At 34.1% G+C, this 25,746-nt stretch overlaps 1 protein-coding gene across 2 annotated transcripts in view; it reads right to left on the bottom strand.

Annotated features, from left to right (window-relative positions):
• Nucleotides 1–25,746, bottom strand: part of LOC105325699 (ankyrin-3) — a 130,782-nt gene that overhangs the window by 50,964 nt on the left and 54,072 nt on the right. The gene's annotated exons all lie outside the window — the stretch shown is intronic.

The raw sequence follows: 25,746 nt of genomic DNA, 5'->3' as shown, positions 1-25,746 counted from the left end.
TTTTGGTGATCGCTTTGCTAAATAACAGCTTATTGTATTACTTTTGTTTTAATGCACGTATAATGTATTAGTTTTATCTCGTCTTCTAACTACTGTTAATATGATTAATACTACTTTAAAGACTTGCTTAAATCTCTCTTTTCCAGTGCTTAAATTAATTAGATAAGCTAACGACAAAAGCATGGTAGATCAAGCAAACTCAAATACTTGGAAATCAGCAAAAATTAACCTCGTACTAGTATTACCGCATCATTACTTCTTGACTGTAAACAAAATATTGTCCGAACTTAGTTTGCTGACGAGAGATTTGTGCCCTTTGTATCACGACTAACACTTAAATTTTGCTATATCATAAGGAGCATAATTATCGCAATAGAGCATTGTGTACATATGAATTAAAAAAAACCCTAAAAACTATCAGCTCAAATCGTGACCACGTCCTTTAAAAATCGATATATATATATACAAAGTCTGTATCATTTAATCTTAGCTCTGCTAACAGTTTAGAACAATTAAGCTTCGTTCCAAAATATCGAAAATTCCGTCACGTGATCACATTCCGTTAGAGATCAGACATATTGGGGTGCAGAGTATTCTGCTTATAACAAAAATTTCCCGGATTTGTACTTTGTTTTAACTACGGTATGTACTCTTTTTAAATATACATGACATACTGTATGTAACTGCTTCAGCAAAATCTTTTTACAATTCATCTTGTTCTACTTTAGAAAAAAAACAACTGTTAACCTTCATTTTTGATGTCATTCAAATCAAAGAGAAAGCAAACATACTTTGTCAGTCTTAGAAAAAAAATAATTTCAACTTAAGTTTAATCAAATAAGGTTTCCAGAATAATTAAATGATAAAAAAGTGGTCTTTACTCTTTTTGTCAATCAAAAGACAAATGCACATGACATACGTATATTGAAGTAAGCAAAGTCTCACATACTAATTATATACATGTACATGTACTTAGCAATGACAGGCTGGTCGGTCTGAAAATATGAAAATCAGCAAGGGCCGCGATTCCGACTTTGACATACAGACTTCCAATATAGACTTATGATTCGCACCAAATTAAAATTGACTGACCAGTTTCATGACATACAGTACAAGAATACTTTAATATGGAAAAAAAATAATTCATACATGTAGCTACATCATGCCAATGTACGTTTTATACTAATTAAAAAAGTTACGAGTATAAATCGATTACAGAGTAAACATATTCCAGTTTGCATAAAAATTATACAAAGGTAATTATGATTTACAATGAAATATTTACCTTATTTTAAAATCAATTAAGTATTTGATATTTAAATTTTGTAGAAGAATTATTGATCCTGAGGACAGTCTCCAGGATGTGAAACGATGTGACGCCTGTGAAACAGCAATAGTACAGAGCTACTGTGACATTTGTCACGTCAGCCTATGCAAGCTTTGTATAGGTGCACATATTTCAGATGACTATGACAATCATAAAGTACTCTCTTTTCGACATCGAAAATCAACCTTGATTTATCCGAAATGTGAAAAACATCCACACAAAATATGTGAACTGCAGTGCAAAGATTGCCAAAAGTTTGTTTGTTCTTCATGCATGACGTCTAAACAACACAAAGGGCATGACTTTGAAGACATTTTAGTAGTTTTAAGATAAAGAAGGAAATGGTTAAAAATGATTTGGAAGAGTTGAAACAATCAATTTCTCCTTCCTATAAAGAAAGTGCACTTGACTTGGAAAATCAGCTTGCCAATCTGAGCAGAGAATATGAGAAACTTACATCAGAAATATCAAAAAAGGGGAGCAATGGCACAAAGAAATCGACATCGTTATAAACAAAATGAAAACTCACATTATTGAGATAAAACTGAAACACAACGGCATTTTACAGAAATATTTGGATGAAATCAAAAAGACACAGCCTCTCATAAAGCAAACATTACTGGCATTAAAGGCGATCGAAAATTCTACTGAAGTTTCTACAGTTATTGAGTACAGTTCAGAAATCGGAGAGTTTAGCAAGCTTCCACCAAGGATAAACGTATGCCTCCCAGAACTCATTCAAAAGCCTATAGATCGTGAGAAATTGTATAATTTCTTTCGAAAGATCACACCTTTATCAACTGACACAAAATGGGACGTCTTGTCACAAAACAATTTCGTCAGAAAACTACTGGATGAACCAGAAATTGTTGCAACAATACAGACCGGAGGTGTTAATCTACGCAGTGTAACCTGTCTCAATGAACACAAGATAATAACGAGTGGATTGGCCAATAATATTAAATGCTTCAACGTCACAATTGCACTTCTCGAAACAATGAAACCTAAATGGGAAAAAATACCAAACGATATAGCTGTAGACAGAAATGTATATTTATTGTACTGTGATGGGTCATCAGAGAAAGTTTACCAGGTAAAGAATGGACAAACAGAGGAGATGGTTATATTACAGGGATGGACACCTAGTAAAATCAATGATATGTTATTTTGCATGGCAAGTACTTACCTATATGTACATGTATTCGAATTACGCACATTTTTAACAATATGAATTCTTCCACAGGAATTTCGTGAAAACTCAATATGAATCATGTTGTATAATATTCAAAGATCTATTCTATCAAACTACGTATCAGAAATCGGAATCGTTATGAGAAATTGTATGGATCCACGCATAATTGGACTCTAGTCTCGTTCAACCAGACTCTCAGCTGTATCCGTTAATCACCGACAAGCAAGAGAGAATCTCTGCTTGTCAGAGATTTACGGAGACAGCCGAGCGTCTGGTTGATCGAGCTCTGGCGTAGGAATATATAAAATGTACGACTTCAAAAATTAGCTAAATTGTTCGTACCATTTAAAATCTAACTATTTACAAGGTATCTATAAATAAGTTTCCTTAAAGAACAATGCTTAAGAAATCATTACATCGGATTTATCGATTAGAACTAAATGTTGTCAGCAATGTTGATTTGTACTTAGGTCCAAACACTGTTTCACTTTCGGTTTGCCTGAGTAATTGCATACATGTAGGAGAGTTGATTAAAATCAACTCCCAAAAATATCCTATTCTATACATCGTTCTGATGGAAAGTTGGTTCACGCATGCGCACATCCTGGTTATAATGCCTAGCTACATCATATAAAATATTATATTTATATTTTTTTTAAGTGTCCTTTACTGTGATAACCCAGCCCAATAATTTCATAAAAAACGAGCAACACAAAATGGGCGTGTCATACAGCATAACTGAAAAACAGTATTAGCTGCGCTGCGTAATAATACATAGCATGTGTTATTCATTAAAAAAAAATAGTGTTGTTTTAAAGTGTAGAAATTGGAAATTATATAAATATAAGTATGAAAGTAATAAGGATTCATTCTTTGAATATTATGAGTTGATAATTTCGGTCAGAGCGTGGTCATATCTATCATAAATCCCGTCGAGCTTTATTTGATTTGAACACGTCCCGGCCAAAATCACCTGAGACTAGTAATACTCAAAGAATGATTCCTTATTCTTATAATGTTGATAAATTGGATTATTATTTGACAGATTATTACCCGGACCGAGCTCAGTCTTTGCTAAAGGTTTTTGATCTGGTTTTCATCTTAAGTTTGAAGGAAAAAGGGGTTATCAATTAAGTCCTAATCTTAAGTCAGCACTAGAGAATAAAATAAGGGGTTAGTAAATGACAAGAGCTTTAAAGATTTACAAACAAGCCTTACAAGCCTTATACAAGGTTCCATTTCTGAACCCTCTATTCCTTTCATTAAAATTACTTAATTAGGGTTAATACCGAAGAAATCCCCAAGTCAGTTCAGAATGATTCACAATTTGTCATCTCCTGACAAGAAAGAGGGCTCAGTTGATGCTGGTGTTTCGAACCATACTGCTTCAGTTCAATAATATAAAATTATTGAAGAAATTGTTGATACGGCCTTTTTTGTAAAACTGATATTTGATCAGTTTTAGGATTTTACCATTGGCGGCTGAAGACTACATGTATGATCAGTTTGGGTTTTACTGGGAGGGTAAATTCTATTTTGATAAATGTCTGTCGATGGGATGTCGTACTAATTGCAAAAAATTTGAAGAATTTAGTACTGCAATTAAATGGATTGCACATACCAAACCTGATATAGCGCATGCATATGTAGTACATATATGGGATGTCTTTTTTTTTTATTGAGAATTCTTAGCAGTCAACCCTAAGCAAATTCAGAAAGTTAGAATCGAATGAAAATTATAATCACCTACTTTTTTCTTATAAAAAATGCTTCTTTTTTAAATAGTTGTTTATTCATAGATATAGGAACCATTGATTATTTTAAGCTTACTGCAAGATATCTCTTGCTTGCATTAATAACCTCGTTAGTTTTCAGTACTTCTCTGTTATATAGGCCTCAATTTTGGACTTTGTGTAAGTCGAATGAATAAATAAGAGTGAAAAATTCCAAATGTTAGGTCAATAGTAATTCATTTCATAGATACTTTTTGTGTTTAGAAAAAAAAAAATTACTCTTGACATTGAACTTTATAACAATCTGATGTTGAGAACTCAAACCCTGAGTAAACAAAATCCTTAATTGTCTGTGAGTCTTCTGGCCATTTTAATTTTTTGAGTACAAATTTTTTTGAATATTTATGTTTCGTTTTAAAAAATAGCAATATATTTTTTTTAAATATACGAATTAATTGTTATTGTCATTATTATGTGAAATGAAAATGAACAAAAAGGAAATTCAATGTTGCTCTGGTTTGTATAAAAATGTTTGAACATAAATGGATTTATACAGAGTTCACTAGACTTAAAGGGCATGATATGAGTACATGTGCAACACAATATTGGTATACGTGTGAGTAGTAATAGTGAGCGCAGCTGGCCGGCGAGCGAAGCGAGCTCTAGGAACCAGTGCGCGCGGGAAAAAGAACAAGCTAAACCTACAGGATCATTAAGAAAAATATTTTGGCATCATCCTTTTATGCTCTTTTTTCAAAAGAGTAATGTCAAAAATGGCTGACATTTAACCCTTTTTTTGCAGTTCCGTTAGGTCTGAAGACACGATTTGAGTACTGCATGAGCCAAGATTTTTTTTTACACGCTTTCATTCCTTCGTATTGAGTCGAAATATGTAAACAAATGATTATAGAATTTAATGTCACAGTGATCTCGTGCTTCATTTCCCGCGATAAATTTAGAGGTAGATCAAACATCTATAATGTATGTACAAACTGTTTCAGTACAAGCTTATCTTATAAAAAAGAAGTGTGAGCTAGCGTTGTAGCCATCATATTATCAAAACGGAAATTCGATATAAATTGGTTGAAGTACATGCGTTATATATGAATAGGGTATGTTTATTTATGTTAATGGAGAAATGTGTAAATAAGTCCCCTGATGAGCCTGTCGACGCCGGGTCAGAAATATAGATAAAATGCTACTTCTGACCGCGGTGCGTCAGATCATTAGTAGAGTGTCCGTGTGTATAAAATAGGGGTGTGGGAAATATAGATCTCTAGTAGTCATCTGGAAGTGTCTTTCTGCTTCCTCTTTTTATACGAAATGGGACACGGCTATTTCTTATGTAGAGGAGGGGACTTTCCAGTAACACCTTGGCTAAGGCACGCAGCACTGATAAGGTTTACTTTGTGGTCGCGCCGACCAGAAAGTACGGGAGATGTAAACTATGGCATTTATTTATACAAAACAACAAGTCGTCAAAAATGCTAATAAATCAAGTAATTTCCGATTGTTATGGGGACGAAAACATTAAACTGCATTAAAATTACCTATGCATGCAACTTAGTAGTCAAATAAGTCTAACAACGGTACATATAAACAACTAACTGATGGCGGTGCACTTGTCGATGGGAAGTCATACTGTAAATTGTGACGCATATTTAGTGTAAAGAGAGGCGGATCAATCAATTTTTTAACGTGGAAAAATGCATTTTATAAATTAACATGGCATAATCTTAAAACAATTATTATACCATTAAACCTTATCTATTATGCTTATTTTGATTTGGCGTGTGATTAATTTTTAGAGCGTGTACTAAAGGCACTCGTTGTAATTTAATTTATAGATAGATAAGGACTAGTTAATTACATGATCACAGGAGATATCCGAAAAAATTAAACGCTATGGCGTAGAATCATCTCCTGAATATGGTTTTATGAAAAAAAAATGATGAATGTTTTACAAAAAGTATACGTAACTGACAAGATATTTAAACTACAAACATAGGAACATTTAAATTAATAATAATCAACCGTTTATATACTCATATCAAAACATTTTTTTTTATTCCGAATTATCCACATTATTATAAGTCGCAATTTCATAAATTGTCATTCCCCGCAATGTTTAACAATGACGTAATAGAAACTATTCCAACTAACTATTTATTGTGAAACTTCCTTGGATATATTTTTTGGTGTTGAATCACTGAAGTTTTGCCTTATTTAATTAGTAGGTTAATCAAAGTACTGTGAGTACTGGAAAGCGTTATACCGGGGCGAAAGTGTTAAATTATACCGAATGTTATGAAAATACATGTAAAGAATCTGTTAAGAAATCATAACCACAGCATTTAATGTAATGCAATTAATGTAAGTGTATCTTTATTTTTGAAGCATAACATATTTCATCAATTTGACTGTAAATCAAAGTTTCCAATTACAAATTATAATAATCTGCCTTAAAGCATGTTTACAAAGATCAAGATTGATTTTAGAATTTTAACAATTTCTGGAAAGCGAGAAGATTTGTAGTTATTTTATAATGATTTTGCTAGTTAGTTTTAAATATATTTTGCTAATTTTCAGCAGAACTACACAGCGCATGCTTCTTGTGAAGAAAATAAAGTGAAACAAGATTGTCGCAAATAACAAAAATCAGACTATGATTAATATTTATTAATGTTTATTTGCTAATTTTCATCATCTCTTTGATATTAGATCTGACAACTTGCAAACCAAAAACATGACGAACACTTAAAAATACAGTGACAAATAACGATACCAATTGCAAAATAAAAAGCAATAAAGTTTTGACTAAAGTAACTAAAGATAATACTGATCGCATTAGAGAAAAGTAGCGTGTTTCAACAAGTTTAATTTAAAGGGTGTTGTCATTGACGCCGATTCAGATGTCTTAACAGTATTTCACCGTAGGTTAAATTCACGTCAAAACAGGGCTGAGGGAAAATAATTTCCGAATTTTCCTTCGAATTTGGATCGTTTCCGCCTGCGACAAGGGCTAACCTTTTATGTAATGAAAAAACGTGTAAAGTGTCTGACTATCCAAGTTTTGTAATAATGCAAGATCATTTGAATTTTTATGCGTTTTTTAGGGGAGGATGGATGAAAAGTTCTCGACTTGTGGTCTTGTGCTTTTCAAGCACACGCGTAACAAACTCTCACTATGGTGTTCCGATAGGGCCACTTCGACCTTCGCACTTTCGCCTTTAGGTCGAGGTGCGAGAGTGCGAAGTTGCGAAGGTGAAAGTGCGAAGGTGCGACGGCGAAGGAGCGAAAGTTCGAAGATGCGACGGCGAAGCGCGAAGATGCGAAGGCGAAGTTGCGAAGGCGAAGAAGCGATACTACTATCGCTCCTTCGCCATCGCAACTTCGCACTCTCGCCTTCGCATCTTCGCACTTTCGCCTTCGCCTTTTTATACTTGTGGAGCTCTCTATCGGTTAAAGACAATTTTAGCTGTATAAAAGAACATCTGAGGCATGCAGACGATGAACTTTTTAGGATTCATTTAAAACAGCCTGCGCAGATACATAACTTTTTCTGGGGGGAGGGGTTAATTATATTTGTCGAAGGGGGGGGGGGTGCCGAGACATATTTTGGAGATTTTATAAAATATAATAAATAAAATTAAATTTTCCGGGGGGATGGGATCCGGACCCTCTCCCCCCCCCTTTACTGCATATGTGAAGTTATTTATATTGAATTTGCCGGGGGGGGGGTGGACCTTCTCTCCCCCTCTTGATCCATATATGAGCAAGGAGTGTCGAATTATGAAATTAGAATGTTACTGTGTTTGATCTACGGTAAACAGACAGCTGGTAAGTGACAGGAGTCTGGAAGTGCATATGTATACATTATGGCGGACATTACATTTTATATGGAGTATATAATTATTAGGCATAACCAGCACTGGTAAACATATATGTCACATGTACACATTAAATTATTTATAAACATTATAGTAAGCACAACGGCCTAGCGCATGCGTACCTATTGTGGATTTATCAGAAAACCTTTGCGAGTGCGGTGCCTGCATCAAATTAAATGTAATCGACCGAGACTTTCTGAATGCGATCAAAAAAGGCGAAGGCGAAAGTGCGAAGTTGCGAGGGCGAGAGTGCGAAGTTGCGAAGGCGAAGGAGCGATAGTAGTATCGCTCCTTCGCCTTCGCACCTTCGCACTTTCGCCATCGCATCTTCGCGCTTCGCCGTCGCATCTTCGCACTTTCGCTCCTTCGCCGTCGCACTCTCGCACTTTCGCCTTCGCAACTTCGCACTCTCGCATCTTCGACCTAAAGGCGAAAACGCGAAGTTCGAAGTGGCCCCATCGGAACACCATATTTCACGCCTTGATTGATGTACATGTGTTTTTGCTACTGTACTGTACAGACGGTTTTGTTTAAAAAGATATCAAGAGAATTTTCCCAGAAGTTTGTTTTAAATTTATAACTTGTATTTAGCGCATTTATGTAGGGATATACACTGTATGGCAAACTTTATGATGAGATGACCCCTTAACGAGGCCGGGTCTAATTTGTTCTGCCCTAGATTTTTGGATGGAACTTTTTACATTAATTTCTACTGATATAATTATTATTTAAAGATTAAAAAATAAGACATTTACCACACCGTTTTTCTTTAACATAGGACCCTATAGGATTTGTTTGAAATGTATCAGTTTTGCATATTTTTTACATTTTTTCAAAACTTTTGCCCTAGGGATTTCTTTTTCTGTTCTACATATTAAAGTTATTACTAAAAGGCATCAAATGGTCAAATAAAAAAAAACCTTTTACCTCCTGGTTTGTTCCAGGGGTCTTATCAAAGTTGATTTTTGTATGGCCAATTTCCCAGATTAGTCAGATAATTGCTATTTTTTATTTGACAAAGGCGGAAAAGGTGATCTATATAGTATTATGAAAACATTCAGACATATTTAAGTAATAAAAAAATATATGACGTCACATAATAAGGGTCATTAATATAAAATACATGGTTAATGTATTGAAAAATATGATTTAAGCTATATTTAGGCGGGTTAAGAAAACGTGACAGAGGGCTAGGCTTGCTGAGCCCTCTTCACGTTTTCGACTTGAGCCCAAATATAGCTTATACTTCGAGACATTTATGTTTATTCCACAATATAACATTATTTTTACGCATCAAACGAGATATTTTCAACAATTTTCGCTGAATATCTGCAGTTGAAACTATCACGCCATGGCGTCAACCAAGCAGAAAGATGACGTCACAATACAAATGAAACGCTGCGGGAAAGCGTGCGTACTCGTTCTGTACTCGGCCTCGTTAAACAAACGGTGTGGTAAATGTCTTATTTTTTTGGTCTTAAAATAATAATTATATAAGCAGAAATTTATGTTAAAAATTTCTTTAAAAAATCTAGGGCAGAACAATTTAGACCCGGCCTCGTTAAAAATATCATTCAAACATCTTCAAATAGTAAAGATTCTAGATTATGGAAGTAGTTACCCCTGGATTAATACTTAGAACCCAAGCAAGGGTTCAAAGTTTAACGTAGAAGTATATATGAATCAAAGTACTGAAGTATATGAATTACGTACATTTTTATAATATGGATTCTCGGACTTTTCCGACAAGAATTTCGAGAACACCTCTTATGAATCATATTGTGAAATATCTAAAAAAAAAAAAAAAGAAAAAAAGAATTGATTTCATCAAACTATGTATACCGACATATTTCATCAAAAAGTGTATGGATCCAACCAATAATGAACTCTGGTCTCGTCCAACCAGATGCTCGGCTGTCTCCGTTAATCTCCGAAAAGTAAGAGATACCAGGTCACGTGATAGCTTGATGATGCGACCTCTAAATATAGACTGACTCTCTGCTTGTCGGAAATGTACGGATACAGCTGATGGTTGAACGAGACTATATTGAACTCTCGCGTAGGGATACATACGACTGCAAAAAACTTCTTAATTGTTCGTACTTTTTAAAATCTGACTACTTCTTAGGTATTTATAAATAAGTTTCCTTAAAAAATGCTTCAGCGTACATTACATCAAATTTATCGATTATTTTCAAGAACTAACTCTTGTCAGCGGCGATGATTTGTGCTTATGTCCAAACACTGTTTCAGTTTCGGTTTGCCAGAGTAACTGCATAGGAGAGTTGATTAAAATCAACTCCCAAAAATGTTCAAAAATCTTCTCGAGAACTAGAGTGTTTCAATTTGTCAGATTACTACGTAAGTATCCTCAAATAGTGTAGATTCTAAATTATAAAAGTTGGTACACTTAATCTAATACTGGTGCCCCAGAAGGGATTCAAAGTTTAACATAAAATAGTATATGCTACGAAATAGAATGTAACAAGGAACTGTTTTTCGGGTGAGCGATGTTGCCCATGAGCCTCTTGTTTATGATGTGAACAAGTAAATTTTAAATCTTAGATAATGCCTACAAAACTTAGTGCTTAAAGCACATGGGTGGTTTGACACAATATTCCTTCCGACCTGTCATGAGAAACATTCAGTATTTTAGTAATTTATATCATTTTAAGCTTAAATTTCAACACTGACGTAAATTAAAATCAATTAAATGCAAACTACTCTTATATTGGATAATAGGCAATTTAGATTGGTGTGGTTGAAAATGCAAATAAAGGGCCCATCACCACTAAATATTCTGTCAACAGGTTGTTATAAAGATAGGCTTTCGGTAGATTTGATCACGTGACCAACGAACTTTATATCCTGGTGAACTTTTTAAACTGCTGTTTATCACTTACAGTTCAGAACTGTTAAAATTACCGAGATTTTAATTTTTACAATGAGACAAGCGATAAGCGCGTGCTATGATCATTGTGACGCACGAAAAATTCACACGAAATTGAACGTTTTCGCTATTCTATATGTTCATATAAGGAAACATATTTGCAAATGTAAATATTAAAGATTACGTTTACTCAGGGGTACAAATGTTTCACTATTAGAAACGAAAAAACAACTAATTGTACATTGCAGTCTTACTATATAGCAATGCTATTTTAATTTTTAACTTTCAAATAACTAGTTCAATGTTCTACTTTTTATGCTAGTGACCTCGGAATGTTCATTGCAAAAAAGCATCAAAACTGTTTATCCAAACAAAAAATTTCCTAGTCTTTAAATTATTACAATAAATTGTTGGGAAACATTGAAATATAGATATTTTTACTGGTAAGATCATAGGAAATTGGTGCCCGGTACCCTTTGAATGTTACTTTTTAGGTAGATTTATCGTAATTATGTGTTTCTGGTAAACATTGTACGTTACATTATATGTGAATCTTCTATTTCAGTCTGTATTGGTCAATGAATTGCTTACATGCATAACCCCCTTTTAACATCCGTGTTGTTGAACATCCATATATCTCATTAAATGAATCACATGGCTTTTATTTAATCCCTTGTTAAAGACACGCAAGGTTCCCCTAATATGATGTCGTTTCGCCTGTCAATGGCAACGTAATCTCAACTTCGAGAAACATACTGTCGAACGTATATATTTTAAAGTGACAAATCATGGACATTGTTATGTTTATTTCCGGAACTTACTTTTCTGATAACCTTTGGTTTTCTCTTTTATACGGTAACTTTCGTTTTTCTGTATGTTTTGGCGCGCAGCCATATTGTGTTCAAGTTGATAAATGATAAACATTGAATAGTACTGGTGTTTGTATTCTTGGACCCACAAACGGACATTACAATTGGCGACGAGGATCGGACAACGTCACAACACAATAACTATGGCTGTCTACGGGAAAATAGAAAATTATGAGTTCGATATGAACTGGGATGAATATATCGAAAGGTTGGAACATTTTTTTACTGCCAACGAAATCGAGGACGCTGATAAAATGAAGTCCATATTATTAACAGTGTGTGGACAGAAAATGTATGGACTTATTCGTAATTTAACGTCCCCGAACAAGCCAGCAGACAAAACTTACGCAGAGTTGAAAACCTTGATTGCCCAACATTTAAAACCAAAACCTCTGGCTATCGCCGAACGATTCAGATTTTATCAAAGAAACCAGGGGAAACAGGAAACCGTAAGTCAGTACATCGCGGAACTTAGAAAACTCAGTGAATTCTGTGAATTTGGAGAATTTCTGAACCAGGCATTGAGGGATCGTTTAGTGTGTGGCCTTTCATCGGTGGCTACTCAGCGAAAACTACTAGCAGAGGATAAGTTAGATTTAAAGAAGGCTATGGATGTAGCAATTTCAATGGAACTTGCCGAGAATGAAGCTCGTAAATTGAAAGCTGATGTTCAAGATGTTCATGAACCCGAATCCATACACAAAGTGACTGTGAGGAATAAACCATGCTATAGATGCGGGAAGACAAATCACATACCAGATAAGTGTTTTTATAAAAGCAGTAAATGTCACACATGTCATGAAATGGGACATATACAGAAAATGTGTTCAAAAAAGGAAACAGTGGAGCCTAAAAAACAAAAGAAGAAGTCAAAATTGAACTTTGTGTCAGAAAATCCAGAGTCAGATCATTCCGAGGACAACAGTGAGAATGAACACTGGCCAATTTTTTTCATTGTCAAGGGAGCAAGGAGGAGCCAAGGAGATAAGGATAGCTGTATCACTGGAAGATGAACAAATAGAAATGGACTTAGATACAGGTGCTTCTGTCTCTGTGATATCTGAACAATTTTATGAGAATAAGCTGAAGAGGAAAGTCAAGTTGCATCCAAGCTCTGCAATTCTGAAGACATATTCAGGTGAGATATTGGAAGTGTTGGGTGAAATAAGTGTGAATGTGAAGTATCAAACACAGACAAAAACATTACCTGTTATCGTGGTTAAAGGAAGGGGGCCAGCCTTGGTCGGAAGAAATTGGCTCCAAAGTATAAAACTGGACTGGCAGTCAATCCATATTGTGATGGCAGATGACTTGAAGAAGTATTCTGTTTTTGACAACAAATTAGGATGCATCAAAGGGATCACAGCAACCTTAAAGGTTAAGGGTGATGTATCACCAAAATTCTTCAAGCCTAGACCCGTACCATTTGCTTTGCGAGACAAGATTGCTGCAGAATTAGACAAACTTCAGCAAACAGGTATCTTGGAGAAAGTTGAATGTTCAGACTGGGCTGCTCCAATAGTTCCAGCAATGAAAGCAGATGGCTCTGTGCGTATATGTGGAGACTTCAAGGTCACAGTAAATCCATACTTGGATATTCCAGAATATCCATTTCCTACAAGTGATGAATTGTTCACAAAGCTCAATGGTGGACAAAAATTTTCAAAGCTGGATTTGTCTCAGGCGTATAACCAAATTGTTTTGGACAAAGACTCTCGAAAGTATGTGACTATTAACACACACCAAGGACTCTATCGATACACTCGTGTACCTTTCGGTATCGCATCAGCACCTGCTATTTTTCAGCGAACGATGGATACCATTCTTCAGGGTCTGAACAAGGTCGGATACATACTTGATGATATCCTTGTAACTGGAGCAAATGACTCTGAACACAAGCAGATTTTAGAAGCTACACTCCAACGTCTGGATGATTATGGTGTGAAATTACAGAAATCTAAGTGCCAGTTTATGCAGGACCAAGTGGAATACTTTGCATTTATTGTGAGTAAGGAAGGAATCAAGCCTTCACCAAAGAAGCTAGCAGCAATTAATAACCTGGAGGATCCCAAGTCACGTAAGGAACTTCAGATATGGTTGGGAATAGTGAATTACTATCGAAAATTTGTCCCAAACATGTCAACAATTAGTGGACCACTTACACATTTATTGTCTCAAGATGTTCCATGGAAGTGGACCCCAGAGTGTTCTGAAGCTTGTGCCAAAATAAAAGACTTGCTAGTGTCATCTAAAGTAATGGCTCACTATGACCCCAACAAACCATTGGAGTTAGCTGTTGACGCTTCTGGATATGGATTGGGTGCAGTGATATCGCATTCCGATGGATCAAAGGACAATCCTATTGCATACGCTTCCAGAACCTTAACCACTGCAGAAAAGAATTACTCGCAGATAGAAAAAGAAGCCCTTGCTATCATCTTTGGAGTTACCAAATTTCACGCGTATCTATATGGGCGGAAATTTACACTCATTACCGACCATAAACCGCTAACCACTATATTTGGACCCAAGAAAGGCATTCCAGTCTTAACAGCTTCTCGACTGCAGAGGTGGGCGATCCAACTGGCAGCTTACCAGTTTGACATTAAATATCGCACTACAGGAAAACATCAAAACGCAGATACCCTTTCACGTTTTCCACTTGCAGAGGAGAGAGAGTCAAGGACAGTATTTGATAGAGAAACGGAGTTGATACACAGAATACAGCTACAAAACTCACCTGTGACTGCTGAAAAAGTCGCAGCTGCAACAAAGAATGACATTGTATTGTCTCGTGTGGTGGAATTTACCAAAAGTGGTTGGCCAAGCTCACAACCAGACCCAAACTTGTTGCCATTCTATCGAATACGCAATGAATTAACTATGGAAGATGGATGTTTACTTCGAGGGATCAGAGTGGTTATCCCAGAAAAGTACCGACAAGATTTACTGGCGGAGTTACATGTCTCACATCAAGGAATGGTCAGGATGAAATCATTAGCCAGACTTCATGTATGGTGGCCCGGTTTGGACTTTGATATTGAGACCAAAGTATCTCGGTGTGACTCCTGTAGAGCTCAATTACCCAACTTACCTAAAGCTCCAGCCAATCCGTGGTTATGGCCAAGTGCACCCTGGAAACGAGTACACATTGACTATGCTGGACCCTTTATGCAGCGCATGTTCCTAATAGTAGTAGATGCATATTCAAAGTGGATTGATGTGGTGATGATGACTTCTACTACCTCAGAGAGTACTATCAATGCTTTGAGATACCTGTTTTCTTCATATGGGCTACCTGTAGAAATTGTCTCTGACAATGGACCCCAATTTGTGTCCGAGGAATTTGAAACATTTTTAAAGGAGAATGGAATACGTCACATTAAGTCTGCACCATATCATCCTGCATCAAACGGGGAAGCAGAAAGAGCCGTTCGTACTTTTAAACAAGCAATGAAAAACATGGCAAGTGAGACGGGAACGTTAAATCAGAAATTGGCAGTATTTTTATTGTCCTATCGCACTACTCCGCATACAACTACCAATACAACACCAAGTGAGCTTTTCTTCAACAGAAAAATTCGTACAAGACTGGATGTGGTGAAACCCCAATTGTCTGACCGTATCCATCAGAAATCACTCCCAGTTGAAAAGAATACTCGAGAATTCAATGTTGGTGATACTGTCATGGTGCGTGATTATCGCGGAAACAAAGTCTCTTGGATAAAAGGTACCATCTCGAGAAGACTGGGACCAGTTACTTACCATGTGAGTGTTTGTGGTATGCTGTGGAAACGTCATGTAGATCAGATACGTACATGTAATGCCATGTGTGAATTAAGAGGTTCAGAGCCAGTAAAACCAAGTGTGTTCGACTGCCTGGTTCCCATAAGTGCACCGTTGAAGAGTGGGGAGGAACCATTCAACAATACCGGTGATGTCCTTAACTCCCAGGATTCACTGTCTACTGAACTCTCTACCAGTGATGACCGCAAACATGAAAACATCAGTCCAACACAACCCAGATATCCACCTCGTGAACGTCGCCAGCCACAGCGACTAATCGAACAGTGTTAAACTATCAATTCCAGTGTGATTTACTTATAATGTTAAAATCTTGTTCTAGATTTACCAAACTGTAATGATTTACAATTTTATTGGAAAGGGGAGAAAAGTGTTATGTTTATTTCCGGAACTTACTTTTCTGATAACCATTGGTTTTCTCTTTTATACGGTAACTTTCGTTTTTTCTGTATGTTTTGGCGCGCAGCCATATTGTGTTCAAGTTGATAAATGATAAACATTGAATAGTACTGGTGTTTGTATTCTTGGACCCACAAACGGACATTACAGACATGTTCACATTCAAATGGTTTTACCACAATAATAAAGGGTTACTTGCCTTTATGTAATCCTGATGCTTAATATCAAGTTTGTCATTATGTTGCACAAAGATAAAAACAACATTGGTATAATACCAACATAATAAATATAGACATTTCAGAATTTGTGGTTTTGCTGGCGTTCTGAGTTGGTTACATGCCAAGACTGGCTTTAAATACACCAGCACTATTTATTTGATTGTTTTCTAAAATACTTTACAAAACTACACGTTTCTCGGGTGAATGATTAACTAGAAAAAGGCTTTGAGATGCCAATGCTGTTCTGTACAAGTCATTTATTTGCTTGCTGTTATCCAATAATTTCGTATGGGAGAACTGATCATGATTGGAAGATAAATACACTATATGGTTACTGAATGCTTGTTTTTTGTGGTAAAAAGATTAAAAACAACTCAAGTTTATCACATATATACAAATCAATTTTACGTAAAATGATTATAAGTGCTTCTTAATTCATTATTATAATAAACGAAGAAAAAACAACTCTCATTTGACTTTACTTTTTAAATAATCACGTGACCAAATACATGTATGTTGTTAGTTAGACCAGGAAGAATGAAGTATAAAGTTGCCATCTTGGAGGTAAATAAAAGAAGTTCATTAGTATATCTTATAATCTTCAGTTTTTAAGAAAATGATTATTTTTTGGTATTTGGAATCAAAATTATGAAGGAAATCAGAAGTACACGTGCATTTTCATGCCAAGTATATCGTTTTGATAATGAACTTGCTATATTACATAGTTTTAGGTCACCTAATGCAATTGGTCTTCGTCCGTCGTCGTGCGTTGTTCGTTGTACGTTTACTTAACAATTTTACATTTTTAACTTCGTCTTGAAAACTATCTCTGTTGGATATTTTTTTCTTTTATTTTAATTTACAAGACATTATTGATAAATGTTAGTTAAAGAACAAAAGGCGTACAAAACATTTTTGCATGTTTTTCCATTTTTTACCGACTTGGTTTATTTTTGTGTTTATAATTTACCACTTTCTAATAAAATTCCATTAATTCTATGTTATTTCTATTGTGACATTAAATAAAATATTTGGTTTTAAGTGTGATTTTGCTTGTATTGTTGTTTTATCTATGTGATATTCAAAAAATTAATTCAGGTGAAATATAGAGCATGTAAAAAACATTAACAATTAACAACCAGAATACTGATTTCAATTCATTTTAAAACGATTATAAAACAAGTTCAAGAACATAGAAAAATCTTTGGCAGGAATAGATTTAAGTAAGATGGGGCCTAAAGAAACCCACGTGTCTAAGCGGGCGACCAATGTACCTTAGCCAATACAACAACTAGCGATAACAATGATCGAACTTAGGTCGCAGCGTTACAAAGCACGTGTATTTGTCCATTACTTGGTCACGCTACATAAAATTACGAACATTAATTATTGAAACTAAACAAAAAAACATTCATTAAGTATTATTGTTAAGACGAACAACAATATATAGTTTTACGAGTTAAGAAATGTATTTTTACATTTCTCATCAAAGGGAAATGAATTGTAAGTGTAAAATAGAACTGTGACACTAAAATAAACAACAACAAACAAAAGACACTTCCACGTAGCAGAGGTTACAGCATCAACAAGCACAAAACACAATGTAAAATCTTTATTCCTAGCCCAGATCCATGAATGTTTGCCATTTGCAGACCTTTCTAAATTAAATTAAAAAGAAATAAACGAAAATAAACGAATAAACATAGATATATTCTTGAAAAAACAAATGAAAAACCAATAGCATTCGCTATTATTTATATTTTTGTTATATATTTTTAAGATGTAAACTACTATTGCAAACATGTAGCTCTGCAACAATTGGAATTTTTGATTCAATGTCAAGGTATTTTATATGCGACTCCATACAACTGATTTCTTCATAACTATAATAACTTACATATAGGTGAGCGTTATAGTTTACGGGCCTAACGTTAATGCTTTAGACACTCAATTTGATCAGCCAAAATTTGCCGTCATTTGTCAAGTAATATGTATAATTTGGGACCACATTTTTGTCATCTCAAAAAGCTCAAAACATGTCTCCATATCTTTAGCAAACTGGAAAAGCATTGCTTTTTTCCATAGTTTTTTTTTACCTACATTATTTGGCAGTTCTAGTGTTGTCACTTCGTATTTTCAAAAAGTAATGTAGTTTGTTTTTTTTGCATCATTGATGAACATAATGCATAGCATTTGGAAGAAGTCTTTGCTTGTTTACCAAAGACTTAATGCTTCTCTATCTCGCTTGTAACTTGACCCCTGACGCATGGAATACTGTGGAATCATTTAAATTCATGGGGGTCAATTTTTGTGGACTGTGGAATATTTTCTTATTCGTGGGAATGTAATTTCGTGGATGTGTCGGAAAGATAACTTACTCTTTGAAAATTATTTTCGTCGAGGATGTCAATTCGTCGAAGAGGGGTACCCACGAATACCACAAAAAATGAGCCACCGCGAATTTTAATGATTCCACAGTATTGCTGATAATCAAAAATACCTCATTTTAACATAATGATTGTAAATATCACAATTGGACCGTTCTCTTAAATAATTGAAAAATAAAAATGTGATCATATACTTCTAACACGTTTATTCGATATCAGGATCGGGGTTGTAATTCATAGTGAAAAGAATGTCGGATTCATTCTGTAGCCAGCGACTTGTTAAATATCATAGATAAAAAGTGTTTTCCACATTAACAAAATTATAGGTACGAAGTCTGGTCAAAATATATCTATGTATCTGAAAGGCATTATGTACGTTTATTTTTCATCTCCAAAGTCTTATCTTCCTCTATATCTGACAGAAACGTATTGTAATTTATACCTCTGTAGAAACTGACGGGAATGAAATGTACAGTCGTGCCACGTTTATCTGTTGGTCAACACCTTTAGCAACCTATAAAATCACGGAATGCACGAAATAAGCATAATGATGTTAAACCCAAATTCCCTTCGGGGACAATTGAGCTCAGTCTTTCTTTTATTTAGTTTAGCTCTTTCTTTTGTCTAACTTGGTATTTTATATAAACAGTACTTTAGTTAATTTTATTTACGTTTTAGAATCAATTTATTGATGTCATAAGAAGGACGTAAATATTCATGATCAAACACAACTCAGGTTATTTTTATCTGCATTGTCGCCACCTACATATTCCGCATGAATCAGCAAAGATTGAATATTGCCATGCCTTTATCTAGTCACAACTCATTGCCTTTACTACATAGAAGTGTATCCCGCTGATCAGTAATTTTAATAGCAATTGAATTATATGTTGTCCCAGGTTCTCATTTTCATATCTTTTTTTAATAATCAGATTAGTTTGACACTGATACTGAATATATATATTTTTTTTATTTATACATGTGGTGCTCACACTACTTTCATTCACGGATATAAAACAATCCAAAACATTATTTTTAAAACTTTAAAACTGCTCCTAATGAGTGGATCAAAAATCCTATTTTGATTAAATTTGTTCTAAAGCTTCGTTTTAGAAAATCAACAAAATTAAAATGAAACCGGAACAAGCTCGTTTCGTACGGACTATATATAGCTTTCATATCATGGCCTTTTAAATACGCAAAGGACTATATATGATAAAGGCCTGAAATGGCCCCCTTAAAAGAAACATCATCATTTTACAATCATTCTTTGTTTTCTTAGTACAGATATGTATGTGATGTGTTTACATAATATTCATTTTGGTTCAAGTGCCCACAATTAAGAAATATGATATTGTAAAGACAACCTTGTCCCGCCATTTTTGCATTTTTAGCGTAAAACAGATTGTTTTCAAGAAGTTTTTCCTTCCGAAAACATAGAGCGCATTCTTGAACAAATAAAATATTTTAATCAGAGATGTATCTAGCCAAGACTAATAAGTGGCAAAAAAAATTTCCTTGTTCAAGCATGCGCTCTATATTTCCCATTCGTAAAAAGATAGGAAAAATGTCAATTTTTGGGTGATTTTGATTGAATTATAGAAATGGCGTCACTTCTGACGTCATATACTGCCAGTGACTGCAAATAAATCAAATAAATAGATGCAAAATATACTTTATATCAACTTTTCTAAAAAACTAGTTAGCATTTTATTGTACCCGAAACACTTAAAAAATGGCGAATTATGGGGGCCAAATATAACTCTTATCATATATAGTTCTTTGTATTTTTTTTAAATTTTAATATTTTAGTGTTTGTCTGTGTTTCGATATAAGATATGTAATTAAATCACTCTATAAAACCCGTTTAATCTAATGTTGAATTATATTACAACCGACTGTACAAAACGCTTCTTTATGCCTATTGGCCGTCGGAAAACTTCAATCATCAACAAATATTAAAACTTAATATAATGCAATAAGATAATAATGTTTCATTTTGTTGTAAATTCACTTGCTGATAAAATTACTTACCTGGTATGACTTATCATCATTTTCACTGGCACTGCATACCCTGCAGTTTAATCATATTTTGAAAAAAAATTGGTAAACAATCATGCATTTTTATAACTCAATTCAGAGACGGAAAAACACTCAAGTATGACGGTCCGTTTGTGTAAAAGTTCTAGAATATAAAATAGATGGAGGCAGTTTGTGCACAAAGGTTTACTAAATTTTTGCTCTTGTGAACAACTGAGCTAAAATTTGGTCGATCATCAAATATCCCATGCTAGCATAAACCAAGTTACTGTCTGATAAAAATATCTCTCATTTTTTTTTAAAATTTGTTTAATTAATTTTTTAAGGCATATTCATTTCTATGGACTAAAAAGGCTAATTCTAAAGATACACTACACAGCGAAATATATTATTACTTTTGTGGACAAATAAAATACAAAGTTCTAATATTGTGATAAAATGATATACATTTATCCCCATTTGATAACGACAAGCGTCCTATGCCACTTCGGTTACTCAGCCTTATTAACATTGATGCTTTTTTATGGGATGGATCATATAGTCTACTGAAAATGTAAGACTTATTCAACCAGTTTTTGTGAGATGAATCTCAACGAAAATTTTAGGGTATGGGTAATTTAAAGATATTTTTCCATCAAAGTTTAGACATTTACTTAAACAGATTTCAAACATGGTAAAAAAAAAATCTTTTACGGTGCTTTTTCTATTACTTGAATACTATATTCTAACACTAAAATGGCCAAGAAAGCATGTTCTTCCAAAAGCAACCGCGCACGCACATGTAAAATCACCTAAACGCACTTTGATATCCTACTTTACATAAACTTACCATCTTTTACCTAACATTGGTTTGATATCCTAACCTTGTGCTTTCGTTTGCATATGCACCAGAAAACCACACCAGCTATACAGAACAGAACAATGGACCTAATAACATCCACGCCCCACAAGAAACCGCTATCTACGATTAAAGAATGATATTAAACTAATTTTAGATCCATGTTGTTTTTTTTTTTTGCCTCGGTCAAAAAACATGATAAAAAGTTAACTTACTATCTTTTTCCACAGAAACCACAAGCATAAATCTGACAAACCATGTCGGCGCAATGCTATATATTTGTTGAAAAATATATATAGACTAGACTTTGACCCGTGCGTGCACGGGTTGACATTGCATATCGGACATTTACGAAATAGATACATCGACCCACCGTGTTATTGGCATTTACCTAACAAAGTTATAAGCCTACAATAATGCTATTAGTTTCACTACACTCTCCTTAGTTTGAATAAGCTAAACGTGTCTCGGGAAAGGCCCTCACCACAGTTAGAATGCTATCCGTACGTACCAGTAATATAGCAGAAAATTGCAGAATCGCTCCGGAACGATTTTGGGTAAAATGAATGAAGTTGCCTTGAAAATAACAGTCAAATTCATTTTAATAAACCTTTTTGAGACCTTCATCTAAGTATTTTAATCCATATAATGGAATAATTCAACACTTTTTTACCAACGTACACGTATTATCTTTGCTACAGAGACAATACAAGGAACGCATTCTATCGTAAAACTGGGTCTGTAGGACATTATTCATTTTTACGATAAAACTTATTCTATATTTACTCTCCTAAGAAATATAATGTGAATTTTTTTTTGCATGTAATCAAATATTTTTGTAGTCACGTAGACAAAAGTAAGTACTTAGTTGAAATGTATATTAATTGTTATTTTATACTTTCTCTCATAAGAATTCATTATATATGAACAGAATATATATGGAGGGTAATCGTGTTCAAAAATCCAGACATGTAAACTTGTAAATCAGAATATGTAATCGTGTTGTTGTGTGAGTCTGAGTATGAATATGTGTAATTCTGATCGTGTAACCTATAAAACTCAGGGATTAACACTTTAGAGTTGACACCGAAGGCCTTCAATCTAATTAATATTTATCCTGCAGATGCTAATTACAGCTGTAAAATGCTGTTCGTTATTTACATGTAACTTGCCACTATAATACAAACTTTTTATCTGTAGTCTCTGCATTTGTATTTCCGTTTTCTGAAATATCATGGCTGACATGTTGCAAATCAACAAATGTAAAGTCTACAAGTTTGTCGAGTTTTGACATGACCATATATGGAAACAGTGACGTCACCGATAGAAAAAGGCTAGCTGCAGGTAAAGGCATGCCGTAATCGCCGGAATAGGGACGGAATAAATATAAAAAAAATATGAGGATGGTCTATAATCATAATATCTCTGGATAACAACTTTTCTTAGAAAGTACTATTTTTCGGAAAGTTATTGATAAGAAAAACAAAGAATATAAAGACATATATTGGTTTTGAGATTTGGATTAATATGAGACATAAGAAGCGCCCTTTAAAAATAAAAAAAATAAAAATTCCAAAGATAAGGTTAACTGTCGTGAAATTGAAATGTTATAAATTATTTTTAAAAATGTTTCATTTTGCATTGTCAGCAATATGTAGGGAAAAAAGCCAATCATGCAGGTCAAAATTGGCATTTTTTAAATTTCAAGCAATTATTACGGAATATGAGCATGACGCTCTGAATGTCGGTTCAATACAGACTCACTTTGTGAAATTGGTTGATAAAAATATCCCGGAGAGCTATTCTAATACAGCTTTACAGTCACTTGTGAACATGTACTGTTTGCCATAAGCAACTATAGTCTGTCCCAAGATATTTATGCTGCACATTTGGAGGATTTTTTTATTAAAATATACATACCTGTAAAAGAAGTGCAATTGAACTAGATGAATGGGATAATTTCCAAGATAATTTCATTGACACATCTTTCACTCGGAAAAATTCACAGGAATAAAAACAGATTCCTTACGGTGATTTATAATGGGGAATAGTTACATCTTTTCTCCATTCGGAATACTCTCGGAACACATCGCACAATTTTTCAACGTTATCATCCGGGCTTGCTGCAATACAAAATCTCCGTAGACATCACATTTTTTAGCATTGTATTCAAACCTGATAAGCTAACAGGGGTGTTTCGACTGAGAAATCTTGGAAATTTTTCCAAAAAAGTATAAATACATGTATAGTTACATACATTTTTCGGCAAAAATTTACTAAATCTTTGCAGGTCGTTTATTCTAACTATAATTCAGAAAAATAGCAAGAGAAAAGCTGTCAATGTAACAGCAAACCGGGTTTTCTCTAGTGTGAACAGTATCCATATTATAATCCATTGGTCAAACCTGAATTGCATAATTATGCAATATGCAATGTATTTGCCAAAAAATGACTAAGTTCAACAGCTGATATTTTTTGACAAATTCTTAGAAATCAAAATCCTAGCAATTTGCATACCTCTGATTTATGTATAAGTGTTATGCAAAAGAACAATTTCCTATCTCAAAAACTGTACGAGGAGTTATCGGTAGAATAAGGGTACCTTTTAGGCAGCCCCTCATCCGCCCGCCATTTTCACTTTTTCAATAATCGAAAAACCCGGTTAAAAATTCTCTCTAAAAATTTTTAAATTAGAATTCAGAAGCAATGGAGTTACAACATGGGACCTCATGGCGGTCTCCGAACCTCATGCCACTCAAAATATATTTACCCCCTTTAAAATTTTTTTGATCCGTCTCATTTCTAGAAAAGAGTACGCATTTACTTATATTCCAGTTTAAATTACATGTCAAATTATTTTATAGAAATAAGATATTATGCATTTCTTTTTAACCCTTATCATACAATACCACGAGAATTATATTACATAAATTAGCGCATTCGTCACATCGGCGACGATTTTTATGTGCATGACCCTTCTTCCTGTTTGGTCCAGTTTCAATCATACCTAAAAATATAATACCGGTATTTTCGATAGAAAATGGATAAGTGTCCTTCATTAAAAGCTTATTGCAACAGTTAAGCTGAATATTATGTCTATGATTTATCGATTACAGCATGCCGTTTCCCCGCAGCAAAGCAGTTGCCATATAAGGTCATGTTAAAATTAGTCAAACTTGTAGACTTTAGATTTGTCAATTTGTATTATGTCAGAAGTAGTATAGAGTGGGGCTGTTCAAGCTAATTTGAGGCGCCAACTAATTTGAGGCGCTGACGATAGAACACGGAAGTGTATTATACCAAGAGAACAAGTTCAGGAAGTCAAAATCGGATATGAATAGATCAATAACACGACTGTTTTAATCCTTTAAACAACTTAATCCGTTGATCAATATATTAATATTAACATATTAAACTAATTTGACAACTAGTAATTAATTTCGATGAATAATTTAAATTCAATTTGTGGGTTATAAGAACAAATTTAATGAATTTTGTCCATATGTATTTCTCGAGAATATGTATGAAGTGTAGGGAAAGTAAATGTATTTTAATATATGTTTAAACTAATGTATCAATACAGAATACATGAATCGGAAAGAATTTATGAGTAGTGTATGCATTATCATTTCACTCTGATTGTTACAGTCATAAGATGAGGTTGACAAACGTTGTGTTTCAAGCAAATCTTAATGTAAAATTTAATCTCGATTTAGGTTTGATTATGAATATAGTGATGATAATTAGGTTCTATAGGAAATTAAACCTGATGATTATAAATATTTCTTAAGTCAATAACGTTTCGAACTTTAACAGTTAAATGATACATGTATTGGCAGTGGATAAAAAGACTGACATTAATCAATCAACACAAATTGTGAACCCAGAAAAATCTGTTAAACTCATTTAATTCTCAATAATTATATATTTGACATGACTTTCGCCTAATCCATATGTAACTCAAGAAAATATGTATAAAGTGTAATTAAGTCGAGGGATAATAGGTATTGTTGTTACAATAGATGTGAATTAAAATACGAGGAATCAAATTTAAGATATTTCTTGGTTAATGAATAAAAAAAAGAATTCCGCCCAATTGTTTTCGGATTAATAATACACCATCGTTTATAGAACATTATACAAACATGAAAAAGACTGT

Source organism: Magallana gigas, chromosome 4 (assembly GCF_963853765.1).
Source record: "Magallana gigas chromosome 4, xbMagGiga1.1, whole genome shotgun sequence".
Classification (NCBI taxonomy): domain Eukaryota; kingdom Metazoa; phylum Mollusca; class Bivalvia; order Ostreida; family Ostreidae; genus Magallana; species Magallana gigas.
The sequence above is the reverse complement of the archived record's forward strand: the minus strand, read 5'-3'. Positions and strand labels throughout refer to the sequence as shown.